This window comes from Panthera uncia, chromosome C2, assembly GCF_023721935.1.
Source record: "Panthera uncia isolate 11264 chromosome C2, Puncia_PCG_1.0, whole genome shotgun sequence".
NCBI classification, from domain to species: Eukaryota; Metazoa; Chordata; class Mammalia; order Carnivora; family Felidae; genus Panthera; species Panthera uncia.
This window is the reverse complement of record NC_064810.1, coordinates 107,047,185-107,060,904: the sequence shown is the minus strand read 5'-3', so window position 1 is coordinate 107,060,904 and position 13,720 is coordinate 107,047,185.

The following is a 13,720-nucleotide window of genomic DNA, read 5'->3' as shown; positions in this document are numbered from 1 at the left end:
TTTCACTCACACTTTGTTGACCAGAACTAGTCACAAGACTGAGAAAGGAGTCTGAAAAAGACTCATTGTCATTCATGAGTCATGGCATTCACAGTCACTTCTGCAGCAGCCATTTTGACTGCTTTGGAAAGCAACAGCCCTAAATGTATCAGTTATGATCTGTTGTCCCCTGAAACTCCCAATCTTCCACAGTTCTGTGAAATATGCCATGAAGTATAAAGGACTCAGAATGGTCCCTATTCTACAATATTGGCCCTAATTTTATAAAAGGTAAGAGGTTAGGGGCACCTGGGTGGCTCAGTTAAGCATCCAACTCTTAATTTGGCTCAGGTCATGATCTCATTGTCGTGAGATCGAGCCCAGCATCGGGCTCCACACTGGGCATGGAGCCTGCTTAAGATTCTCTCTCTCCCTCTCTCTCTGCCCCTTCCTAGCTTGTTCTCTCCCTCTCTCTCTTCTCTCTCTCTGTCCTCTCTCTCTCCAAAAAAAATGTTAAGAGGTTAAAATATATTTTCTCTTGCTCCCTTTCACCCATTTTGCCCATCCCTCCACCCCATTCCCCTCTGGAAACCACCAGTTCTCTACATCTATGAGTTTTATTTTTTATTTGTTTATTATTTGTTATTGATTTATTACTTATTTTTATTTATTTATTTTTATTTGTTATTTTTATTTATTTTATTTGTTTATTTTTTATTTGTTCCATATTTAAGTGAAATCACATGGTATTCGTCTTTCTCTGTAGAATATTATTTCCCTCGGCAGAATACCACCATTTTGTCTCAAATGGCAAGATTTCATTCTTTTTATGGCTGAATAGTATTCTGTTTTATACACATATACCACATCTTCTTTATCCACTCATCCGTTGATGGACATTTAGGTTGTTTCCATAGCTTGGCTATTGTAAATAAGACCTGCAATAAATATAGGGGTGCATATATATTTTTTTGAATTAATATTTCTTTCTTTCTTTCTTTCTTTCTTCCCTTCTTTCTTTTCTTTTTTTATAAATACACGGAGGTGGAATTGCTAGATCATATGCTAGTTCTCTTTTTAATTGTTTTGGGTTTTTTTTTTGTTTTGTTTTGTTTTTCTTTTTAATTGTTTTGAGGAACCCCCATACTGTTTTCCACAGGGCTGCAGCAATTTACATTCTCACCAACAATGCATGAGGGTTCCCTTTTCTCCACACATCAACACTTGTAATTTCTTGTGTTTTTTTTTTACAATAGCCATTCTAACAGGTGTGAGGTAATATCTCAATATGGTTTTGATTTGCATTTCCCTGATGATTAGTGATGTTGAGTGTCTTTTCATGTACTTATTGGCTATTTGTATGTCTTTTCTGAAAAAAATGTCCATTCAGATCCCGAGTTTTCTAAATATAAAATCATATCATCTGCAAATAGTGACTTTTATTTCCTCCTTTCCAATTTTGATGGCTTTTATTTCCTTTTCCTGCTTCATTTCTGTGGCTAGGACTTCCACACTGTGTCAAACAGAAGTGGAAAGAGTGAGCATTCTTGTCTTATTCCTGATCATAAAGGAAAAGCTTTCAGGTTTTCACTGTTGAGTATGATGTTAGTAGTGGGTTTATCACATATGGCCTTTGTAATATGTTGAGGTACTTTCTATCAACACCCACTTTGTTGTGAGTTTTTATCATAAATGAATGTTGAATCTTGTCAAGTAATTTCTCTACATCTGTTGAAATGATCATATGATTTTAATCTTCATTTTGTTAATGTAGTTTATCACATTAATTGATCATAAATCCTGCTGGCCTCCAGACCAGGTGATCTGAAGGTGGCCCCTTGGACACAGTTGCAAAAATTCGGGTTCCTCTCCTTTCTGAGAAGTACTGACAAACTGCAGTGAGGCCAAGGGACAGCAAAGACGATGTCTCCTGGCCTATGTTCCTTAGGAATACCTCCAGAGCTCCATATGTGTGACAAACCTGATGTCTGCCTCTCAGGCTCAAGCTCCGGGACAAGTAAGTAGGCCTTTTTCACAGGAAAACTGAGGTGTGTTTCCATTTGCTGTCTACCCAGTGCTCTGGAGATGGTAGCCTGCCCAGAACTGTATCTCTGATTATTTCAGACACATGAGGCCCAGAAACACCATTCTACCAGCCACCAGAGTCAGGCACACAAGGGGCATCTTCCTGTGTAAGCTGCACACACCCACTGGCTTTGGTGAGACTGTGGGAATGGCCGGGGATGGGGCACTGGCCCATTAGCTTCCACTGGGCTGTGGGAGCCATGCAGGGACAAAACCAAGGCATTTTAAAAGCTTCCTAGACTTTGAATATTCTTACTTTTAGAAGCTCTACCCTACTTCATATCAAACATATTGAAATATACTTAGATTTCACATGAAATATAATTTATGTGAGTTTACATGAGTTTCATATTTTGGACCCAAAAACATTTTTCAAGCCTAAAATATTTTATTGACCTTAACGTTGTATTGATAGAGTATTGGTCTTCCAAAGAATCATTCTCCAAATTCTCACAAAAGAAATTTCAGTGTGGCTCTGTGAGTTCCATCGTACAAAGATCCTATGGAATGGAACATATATTAAAACACTCTATTGTTTAAACATAGTGACCATACATGTCACTACACTCACTTGGGAAACCAAAGAAGCTGGAATAGGATTGGTAGATAAGGGTAACCTAACATGATGAGGAGGCCAAGAGCTATTCAAGCAACATTGGTCAGCAGACTTGATGGTTCTTTAGTGTTCTCAGAATGTGATTGTGGGAACAAGTTAGGCATATTTAAATGGGTCTAGAGATTTAGTTTTATGTGGAAACACTATTTACACTAGTTGAGGTACAAGTAAATGGGAATTCAATACCTTAAAAATTACATGGGTTGCCAAACTAATTGGTCTCTGATCCAAAGAAATTCAGTGGGTTGAACCCTTTCTACAAAAAGTTAGGGAGATCACTCAATCAGTATATCACACTGTCTTCCATTAGCTCCCTACAGAGAATTGTTGCTAAAGTATATGTATCTGCTCTATTACCCAGAAGGGCAATCCAGACATAGACACTACTGAGGTATTTGTGAAAAGAACAGCACTTCTTCCAAAGGACTTTATGCCCAAAGTTCCTTTGACCCTGAGTAGAGAGGAGGAAAACACCTGGCCCATTAAGCCAGACTCAGCCCAGCCAGGCAAGTACCAACCTATACTTCTCACGTCTTAGGATTCCAGGTCTTCCTTGATAAGTCATGTAGGGGTCAGTGCAGATAAACTGGGCCAGTGAAGACTTTGTCAACCCAAGAAATTTTTAATAGACTTGCCAATATGTTATGCAACAGTCAAAATAAAACAACATTTGTGGCAACATAGATTTCCAAAATGTCTATCACCATAGGTTGACCTGGTAGCTAATAAGGTTATTTATTACTTGGTTCTACTGAGGAAAGACAGAGACTATTTCTTTCTTGGAACTAATAAAACTAGATCTGTCTGCAATAAATTCCTGTAAGATACTAGCTTCATTAGGAAATATAAAACTAACATAATAATTCTTTTGTTTAAATGTCTGTGTCTTATGCACCACGAAAAACAAATTTAGAATTATTTGGCATTCCCAGCCTTGATCATTATGAGATAACTTCTTTTTAAATCCAAGATTACAAATAAAGTTGTCATGTAAGGCCAGTAGTGAAAAATAGTGAAAAATATTTTAAAACCATGCCTCATTCTGAAATCAACTGGCTTTGGCAGGAATCTAACTAATTAAAACCTATTTTGTAATTTGAAACTGGGCCAAGCCATTAAAGATAGCCTATACAAAACAGTCCAGGCTAATAAAGAAGGAACTCGAAAATTAGGATGAACCCAAAATGAGCAGAGCAGCTGCCTAACACCTGGTCATTAATGAAAATCAAAATCAAATGGTAAGAATAGCTAGAGGAATGGTTGGAAGACATGGTAATAAACCATGTCAAGATGACTCTTTACAGAAAAAAAAGAAGGATCACTGCAAGGAGATGAAAAAAATTCTAGTTTCCCAAGGTAATGAATTCTATTTCAAATAATCCAAGCTTAAACAACAGAGCATCTGGGCACCAACCAACAACTCAATTTTGATAGAAGTGAGGGAAAACAAAGCAGAAAATCCGTGTCCCATTTATGCATATCAAAAGAGAAATTGACAATTAGAACTTCAAAATGAATACAAATTAAAATTATTGCTGTGTCTTGTTAACAACTCCAAAAGGAAAGGGAGCAGAACTGGAGGTAAGGAAACCAGTCACGAAGGAGGCTGTGACCTTGGGCAAGCGACCTAGTCTCTAAATGCTTCAATTTCTCCTCTATTTTTTTTAAAGTTTATTTATTTTGAGAGAGAGAGAGAGAGAGAAATAGGAGAGAGGGAAAGAGAGAGAATCCCAAGCAGGCTCCACACTGCCAGTGAGAAGCCCGATGCAGGGCTTGAACTCACAAACCATGAGATCATGACCTGAGCTGAAATCAAGAGTCAGATGCTCAATCAACTGAGCCACCCAGGCACCCCACTTCAATTTTTCTTCTAAATTGAGGGAGTTGGATAGATGATGTCTAAAATCTAACATTGCATGTCATTGAAACTTGAGAAGTCTCCACGTGACTAAATAAGGGGAATGGTACCTAACTGTGAACAATAAGAAACAGAGCCCAAGGGAAGCCCATGCTTTCTTTCTTATTGTTGAATGAGGCCCATTGTAACTAGATTCAAAGTTCTCTACTCATTTCCTTGATAAGACATTGTTTCTTGGGTCTTTGTTTCCCTTCCATCAGGAATGTTCTGAGGCATAAGTTAAATTCTTGGAGGCTTACCCTTCTCACCCATAACTTTCCTCAGTACCCTCCCTACAGCCAGCCCTCACATACAGACCATGCATGGCAGACGCTTCCAGAAACACAGGCTTCCCATGGGAGAAAAAGGCAAGTTTTCTGAAGGCAGACACCTGGCTCAGTCACAATTCCTGGCACCGGGGAGGAACTTAGTAAATACCAGGTAAATGGCTCTCATCCTTTTAGATATAACAAACCCACCTGATCTTATCCCATTCCCTCAAGCCCCTGCTGGCTCATCTGATAAATAGCCCCCTCAAGAGTTATTAGATGCTAATGTGTTCGTATGACAATCTCCCAGTAGACAGAAAAGTTATTTTTTTTTCAATTTGAGAGAGAGAGAGAGAGAGAGAAAGAACTTGAGTGAGGGAGAGGGGCAGCGGGAGAGACAGAGAGAGAGAGAGAGAGAGAGAGAGAATCTTATGCAGGCTCCACACTCTGCTCCGAGTCCAACATGATCGTGAGATCATGACCTGAGCTAAAATCAAGTTTGTAAACTCAACCAACTGAGCCACCTAGGCACCCCAAGGAAAGCATTTTAAAAGAACTGCTGAAACTATATGTCTTAACCCTAATGCTTAACCCATGAGTCAGAATGGGAGACAGAAGAGTTCAAAATCCTTCAGTTTTTGCAATGCATATGCCGCTTCATCCTTCGTTCACTTTTCTTAAAAAGTTGCAATATGATGCTCCAAAATTTTCACTTATTGAAAGCCACTAGTATGAGCAATTTTAGGACCTCAAGGATAGAGGAAAAGAGCATTGAAAAAGGAGTAAGGAGAAGGAAAGACCTATTTTTGAGCTCTGCTAAATTTTAGGTACAGTTCTGGGTACTTTACATAGAGTGTCTCACTTAACCCTCAAGCTATTAGATCTTCCATCTACAAACAAGGAAAGAGAGGCTTGCAGAAGTTGGTTTGCTTATACGGGATTACTGAGCTGGAAAAATGGCAGAGCCAGGACTGAAATCCAGCCCTTTTTTTTGACTATTTATCTCTTTCCAAAAAACCCTTCCATTTGTGTTTGGTTCAGGTATTAGACAGTAATCAAAGGAATCACAGTGAATCTCTATTCTCATAGCTTGTGAAGTGTTCTGTCTCTCCCCACCAAGCCTTGCACTTGGCCCCTTCAGGGCCCAGCTCAATGCTTCAAAGAAATTTCAGTTTCTTATTCATCCTCCCTTACAGCCATCACTGACAGTGTTATGCCACCATGATGGGCCGAACTGTGTCTCCCAAAGATATTGAAGCCCTAACCCATAGTGCCTGTGAATGGGACCTCATTTGGAAATAGGGCCTTTGCTGATGATCAAGTTAAGATGGGTTTATTAGGGTGGGCCCTAATCCAATATGGATGGTGTCCTTAGAAGGGAAATTTGGACACCAAGAGCAAACACACACACAAGGAGAAAGCCACACGAAGATGAAGGCAGAGATGCTGGTGAGGCCCCTATGAGGCAGGAACACCAACATTTGTCAGTAATCCACCAGAAGCCAGGAGAGAGGCATGGAGCGCATTCTCAGAAGTAACTAAGCTTAATCTTGATTTTGGACTTCTAGCCTCCAAAACTGTGAAAGAATAAATTTCTGTTGCTTAAGCTACACTACTGTGGTACTTTTTATGCATGTCCCAGGAAACTAAGACAGTAATCACTAAGAGTATATAGGGCAACAAGAGAACAGCTGCAAATTATATAACACACAATTATTCAAAAAAATCAAATAAAAATTCAGAGGGCAAAAGTACTGCAATATTTGATCGATATGTATCAAATGTATTTATTCTACTCTGATCCTTACAGTATTCAGAAAATGAGGCCATCAGATGTAACCAAGTATTTTAATTACGTTAATTGCTCACAAAAAAAAAAAAAAAAAAAAAAAAGCTTTTAGTCTGGTAAGTAATTTCAGTGCCTCCTAGAACTGTATTTCTGCAAGATTCGTGCATGTGAAATTGACAAACGTGTTTTCAATTCCCAGAGGAAATTGATAGTGCCCAGAAACTGGAGGATATTTAACCATTGAAACTCAGTCACAAATTTCAGCTAAGTAGCAGGCAGGTTAGGATTTTGAAAACCTGGGGAATGAACAGCAACAGGCAAGGATACACTTCATAGTTACCTTTTCCTAGAACATTTCGGAGTAGTCTCCAGCAACCCAACTCAGGCCATACTTTCATATGCATTTCTAGTTTGCTTTAAAGTGAAAAGGGAATAGAATTCAAAAAACCCAGAAAGCAAGATTGCATTTTAGTGGACCCAATTCAATTTGCTGGCAAACATGGAAATTCATTTGCGAATTAATTGGAAAATCATCAAACACAGATTTTAGATAACCATGCTTCAATTGTGTATCATATGAGGTTAATTGGCACCAAGAAAAGAAAAAGCAACCTTAAAAATAGGTTATATAGATCAGCACATTCTGTATTTTTCTATGCCTTATTTCTCTTCAGCTGCCAGTCACCACATTTCTTCCACTTCCAGATCATTAGAATGCATCATTCAAGAAACTGGTTAAAAGTTTACAGAGCAACTATTAATTTTTTCATTATTTTAACAAATATTTATTCTGCTTACAGAGTGAGCCAGGCACTGTGCTTGGATTCAGTGGTAAACAGAACAGATACAATCTCTGCCCTCATAAAATGCACACTTCAGCTTGATTCTAAACTTGCATTTGGTGCAAAGGGAGTGCATAGAAATGTAGTTACCACAAGAAATTTACTCTACCTAGTAAGATCTCTCAAACAGCAGTACAATGTACAACACAGGATTAAGAGTCCAGTAGGTGAAATTAACAATTATGCTGAGTTACATGAAGAAAATTATTGCTTGTCACAGACACACATTGCTTTTCTGCCTAGAACTCCCCTTCTTCTATGAATTGTCTCAGTCCCATTTCGTATCCATGATTGCAGCCGAGGCATCCATGTTTCAATGGGATCCTGCCCCCCAGGGAAAATACCTACCACCTATAATCATCTATAATCTAAAATGCACTATGATAACTGCTATAATTGAGGTGAAACCCAGCCAAGGCTTTGCTGTCCCTTGAGATACAGAGAAGACTGACTTAAATCCCCATTTTTGTCCTGTAACTCGTAACACCTTCAATTTCCACATTCTGCTCTGCTGTCTTATTTTTTACTCTATCTTGTGAGTGTACCTTTATTTCTACCACTTTCAAACCAATTGTGCCTCCCCAAAATAAATAAAATAAAATAAAACCAACATTCATGAGGCTTTTAAACATGTGGCATACTTCACTGAAATCTTTAGAAATACCATATAGTGATATAACAACCTAAAATAGAATACCAAAGTCCCTATCCTAACCCTTTAGATTACTCCACCATGTTACTCAGCCATTTCCTACCCGTTTCTCACACACAGAGGTTGGGCTACTTATTTATTTTTTTTTCCAGATCTTTTGCTCTCCTTTTACCTATTTGGGCATTGTCAAGACCTTATCCTACACAAAGGCATCTTCTTCCCTAAGAAGAATACTGTCAGCTGTTAACTGGATTTTTTTTAAATCTCCACTACAGACTATTAATGAAGTACTTTCGAAAAACATAAAAAGGACACAGTCATTTAGAGAAGACTTACATGAGGAGGTGACATTTAGTTGGGTTTTAAAGAATCAGCAAATTTCCTCAAGCCAAAAATGAGATGAAGGGCATGCTGAGTTGAGGGTATTACACGAGAAAGGATACAAAAATGTAAGAATGCAGAGTAGAGTCCAGAAGCCTGAAATGAAATCCCATGTAACTCACTAGTAGAATTCCAGGTCAGATTGCAAAGGTGCCTTGTGAGGGAGAGAGAGGATCTTGAAAGACGGTTTGTGGAAGTAAGGCTTTATCTTGGCTCCCCAAAAGGTTTTGCTCTTCATGACATGAGTAATCTGTGTTTCTTTTTTTTTTTTAATTTTTTTTTTAACATTTTATTTATTTTTGAGACAGAGAGAGACAGAGCATGAACGGGGGAGGGTCAGAGAGAGGGAGACACAGAATCTGAAACAGGCTCCAGGCTCTGAGCTGTCAGCACAGAGCCCGACGCGGGGCTCAAACCCACAGATTGCACGATCATGACCTGAGCCGAAGTCAGACGCTTAACCGACTGAGCCACCCAGGCGCCCCCAGTAATCTGTGTTTCAAGATGTCAGCTCCAGAAATTAGTTTGTGCCAATTCGACAACACATGTTAGGTATTCACTATGTGAGAGACAGATGACTAAAAATTGGTGATACAAGATGAATAAATGCTTCAAATGCTAATATACTGAGAAGAATTTAGTGCCAAGATTCCTATGCAGTGTGTTAGAACAGACACACCATCCACATCTGTGCATGCATCAAAATATTGAGCTTTTTAAAATTTTAATTCCGGTTAGTTAACATACAGTGTTATATTAGTTTCAGGTGTACAATAGTAATTCAGTAATTCCATACATTACCCAGTGCTCATCATGATGAGTTTAGTCTTAATCTCCTTCACCTATTTTGCCCATCCCCCACATCCATCTCCCCTCCTGGTAACTAACCATCAGTTTGTTCTGTTACACAGTTAAGAGTCTGCTTTGTCGTTTGTCTCTTTTTTCCTTTGCTTGTTTGTTTTTGTTTCTTAAATTACACATGTAAGTGAAATCATATGGTATTTGGCTTTTTCTGACTGGCTCATTTCACTTTTCATTATACTCTCTAGCTCCATCCATGTTGTTGTAAATGGCAAGATTTCATCCTTTTCTATGGCTGAGTAATATTCCATTGTGTATATATGCCACATCTTCGTTATCTATTCATCTATCAATGGACATTTGAGCTGTTTCCATAATTTGGCTATTGTAAATAATGCTGCAATAAACATAGGGGTGCTTGTATCCTTTTGAATTAGTGTTTTTGTGTTCTTTGGGTTAACACCCAATGGTAGAATTACTGGATCATATGGTAGTTTTACTTGCAATTTTTTGAGGAACTTCCATACTGTCTACTACTGTGGCTGCATCAGTTTGCATTCCTACCCACAGTGTTCCTTTATTCTCCACAATCTCACCAACACTTGTTGTTTTTTGTGTTTTTGATTTTAGTTATTCTGATAGCTGTGCAGGGGTATCTCATGGTAGTTTTGATTTGCATTTCCCTAATGATGATTGATGTTGAGCATCTTTTCATGTGTCAGTTGGCTATCTGGATGTCTTCTTTAAAGAAATGTCTGTTCATATCTTCGGTCCATTTTTTAATTGGATTATTTGGTTTCTTCAGTCTTGAGTTGTATAAGTTCTTTATGTATTTTGGATGCTAACTCTTTATTGGGTATGTTGTTTGTAAATATCTTCTTCCATTCAGTATATTGTTTATTGTTATAGTTTTGTTGATTGTTTACTTTGCTGTGCAGAAGCTTTTTATTTTGATTTAATCCCAATAGTTTATTTTTGCTTTTGTTTCCTTTGCCTTAGGAGATACATCTAGAAAAATGTTACTACAGCCAATATCAGAGAAATTACTGCCTGTGTTCTTTTCTAGGATTTTTATGGTTTCAGCTCTCACAGTTAGGTCCTAAATCTATTTTGAATTTATTTTTGTGTATGGTGTAAGAAAGTGGTCCAGTTTAATTCTTTAGTATGTAGCTGTCCAGTTTTCCCACCACTTGAAGAGAATATCTTTTTTTCCCATTGAATATTCCTTCCTCCTTTGTCAAAGATTAATTGACCATATAATCATGGGTTCATTTCTGGGCTTGATATTTTGTTTCATTGATCTATGTGCCAGTACCATACTGTTTTGGTTCTTACAGCTCTGTAGTATATTTTTGAAATCTGGGTTTGTGACACCTCCAGTTTTGTTCTTTTTCGAGATTGCTTTGACTATTTGGGGACTTTTGTGGTTCCAGACAAATTTTAGAATTATTAATTCCAGTTCTATGGGAAAAATGCTATTGGTATGTAGATAGGGATTGCATTAAATCTGTAGATGGCTTTGTTAAAGTGTGGATATTTTCAACAATATTAATTTTTCTAATTCATGAGTACAGAATATCTTTCCATTTGTGTCATCTTCAATTTCTTTCATTGATGTTTTATAGTTTTCAGAGTACAAGTCTTTCTCTTTCTTGGTTAAGTGTATTCCTAGCTATTTTATTATTTTTAGTGCAATTGTAAATGGGATTGTTATCTTAATTTCTTTCTGCTACTTCATTATTAGTGTATAGAAATGCTACAGATTTCTGTATATTGATTTTGTATCCTGTGACCTTACTGAATTCATGTATCATTTCTAGTAGTTTCTTGGTGGAGTCTTTAGGGTTTTCTATATATAATGTCATATCATCTGCAAATAGTGAGAGTTTTACTTCTTCCCTACCAATTTGGATGCCTTTTATTCCTTTTTCTTGTCTGATTGCCATGACTAGGACTTCCAGTACTATATTGAATAAAAGTGGTGACAGTGGACATCCTTGTCTTGTTCCTGACCTTAAACAAAAAGTTCTGTTCTTCACAATTGAGTATGATGTTAGCTGTGGGTTTTTCATATATTGCCTTTATTATGTTGAGGTATGTCCCCTCTGACTCTGCTTTGTTGACTTTTTTTTTAGCATGAATGGATGTTGTATTTTGCCAAATGCTTTTTCTGCATCTGTTGATCAAATAGTTTTAATCTTTTCTCTTATAGGATATAACATTTTGATTGGTTTGCAAATATTGAACCACCCCTGCATGCTAGAAATAAATCCCACTTGATAATGGTTGAATTATTTTCTTAATGTGTTGTTGGATTCAGCTTGCTAGTAGTTTGTTGAGAATTTTTGCATCTATATTCATCAGAGATATAGACCTGTAGTTCGCTTTTTTTGTCATGTCCGTCTCTGGGTTTGGTATCAGGGTAATGCTGGCCTCATAGAATTAATTTGGAAGTTTTCCTTTCTCTTCTATTTTTTTGAATAGTTTGAGAAGAATAGGTATTAACTGTTCTTTAAATGTTTGGTAGAATTCCCCTGGGAAGCCATCTCATCCTGGAGTTTTGTTTGTCAGGAGGTTTTTTTTATTAATGATTCAGTTTCATTGCTCAGAATTGTTCTGTCCAAAGCAAAATATTAATCTTTTCAGTCTTGGGAGCATGTAGGAGGAAACTGAGATAGTCAGAATCTCTACCCAATTTTCTCAAACCGTAAGCAAACTTCTCCCTTGATATCAGAGTACTGTGGGTCCCATCCTGTAGAAATGGCAGGAAGCACTAGAAGAGGACCAGGACACTGTTGCAGAGGCCAAAGTGAGCTGAATGAGAGTGTGGCTGTGGTGATGGTAAAGAGCACATGAACTTGGGAGCTATTTATGAGGTAGAATTAACAGGTGTTGGTAATCGAGTTTTTGTGGGAGGTGAAGATGGGCAACAATGGATTCAGCTGGAAGATTGTTTACATGGGGGGAACTTCTGTAATGAGACATCCACAAAAGAGGAGTAGATGCAAGTTTGGAGAATTGAAAATAGTTTGACCCGGTCCTTGGGGGACAGATTTTATAGCTAAGAAGTGCTGAAAAGTTCTAAATTTCAATTATTTGTTTTCTGCTATATCTCTAAATTTTCCCTATTTGAACACCCCAAAATATGAACAGAATCTTAATAATGGGAAGTAAGAAATGGGATACATATAGGGCTTTTGGGGTCTGAGGTCAAATGGTTTAAGACATATCTTTCAAGATAGGGAACAGACTAGGATTCAGCAAATTTTGTGACACAGTGGTTTAGAATCAGTGAACCCAACAAGGCAAGGGTCTTGAAGTAAGCCTTGATATATAAACAGCTGTTTGTAAGTAAGTTTGCCCCACTGAGCAGATAGGGCTATCTCCAATTAATAATTTGTAGGAATTTTCTGAAGCAAATAGTAAAGTTATATATTGGTTTCTATTATTGGTTTATTTGTTTGCAAGGCAAAGCTTTTCTGGAGTAAACAACAAAATCATGTTGACTTAGGTTGTCTATAGTCTTATTGTCATAGATGGTCTCAGTTATCATTACCAAATTTCAAAACTTTCTTCTATGTATACTCATCAACTAGAATGAAATGTAGCCACTCATTATTTTTAGAGTTATCAGAGCTTCCCTATCCATCTATAATAAGAAATCCCTCAGGTGAATACTGGGTAAACATGCCCACCTCTGCCCCAGCTTGGCTGCGGAAGGGGACAGGAATTTTTACAGCAAGGCGAGGGATAGAAATGATGAATGCTTCTGAAGTAACCGTGTGGGTTGAGAACACCAAAGAAATTAAAGGCAGCATGTTGTGAGGTCTGGTAGATTTAAATGCTAGATTTAGGCTGCTGGAGAAAATCATGCAACACAGATATGACATAGTTCCCAACAGCACTGGAGCCATCATAGGTACCTGGAATTCTCTGACATTTTCTTAATAGGCTTTATTTCTCATTTTCCACAAAGGGAACGTCAAGCATTCCCTATTTTCCTCAGATTTCCAAACTTACTATTCCCTTTCACTCTCAGCAAATGCCCTGGTTCCTACTTCCAAGATGAGAAAGGATCAAGCAGATTTGGACTCAAGTCTACTTACTGCCATCTTAAATGAAAGCTTACATGTATTTGCATCTATCCTTTTCTTCTTCTCTCCCATTGAATTGGGGAAGCTAGCTTGCCTCCTCTTCTATCTGAAGCTCACTTCTCATTCCCTCAAGTACATTGTTCTATTAATTATTCCCATTCTTCTGTATTTTCTTCATCCTTCCTAATTGGATCCTTCCTTCTTAATACTTGGTCTTCTAGTTTTCTTCTTATCTATTGGGCTACTTCTTTCCAGTTTTTTTTTTCCAGCCACCTAATCTTCTATTTTTCAAATAGTAGTGATCCTCATGGTTCT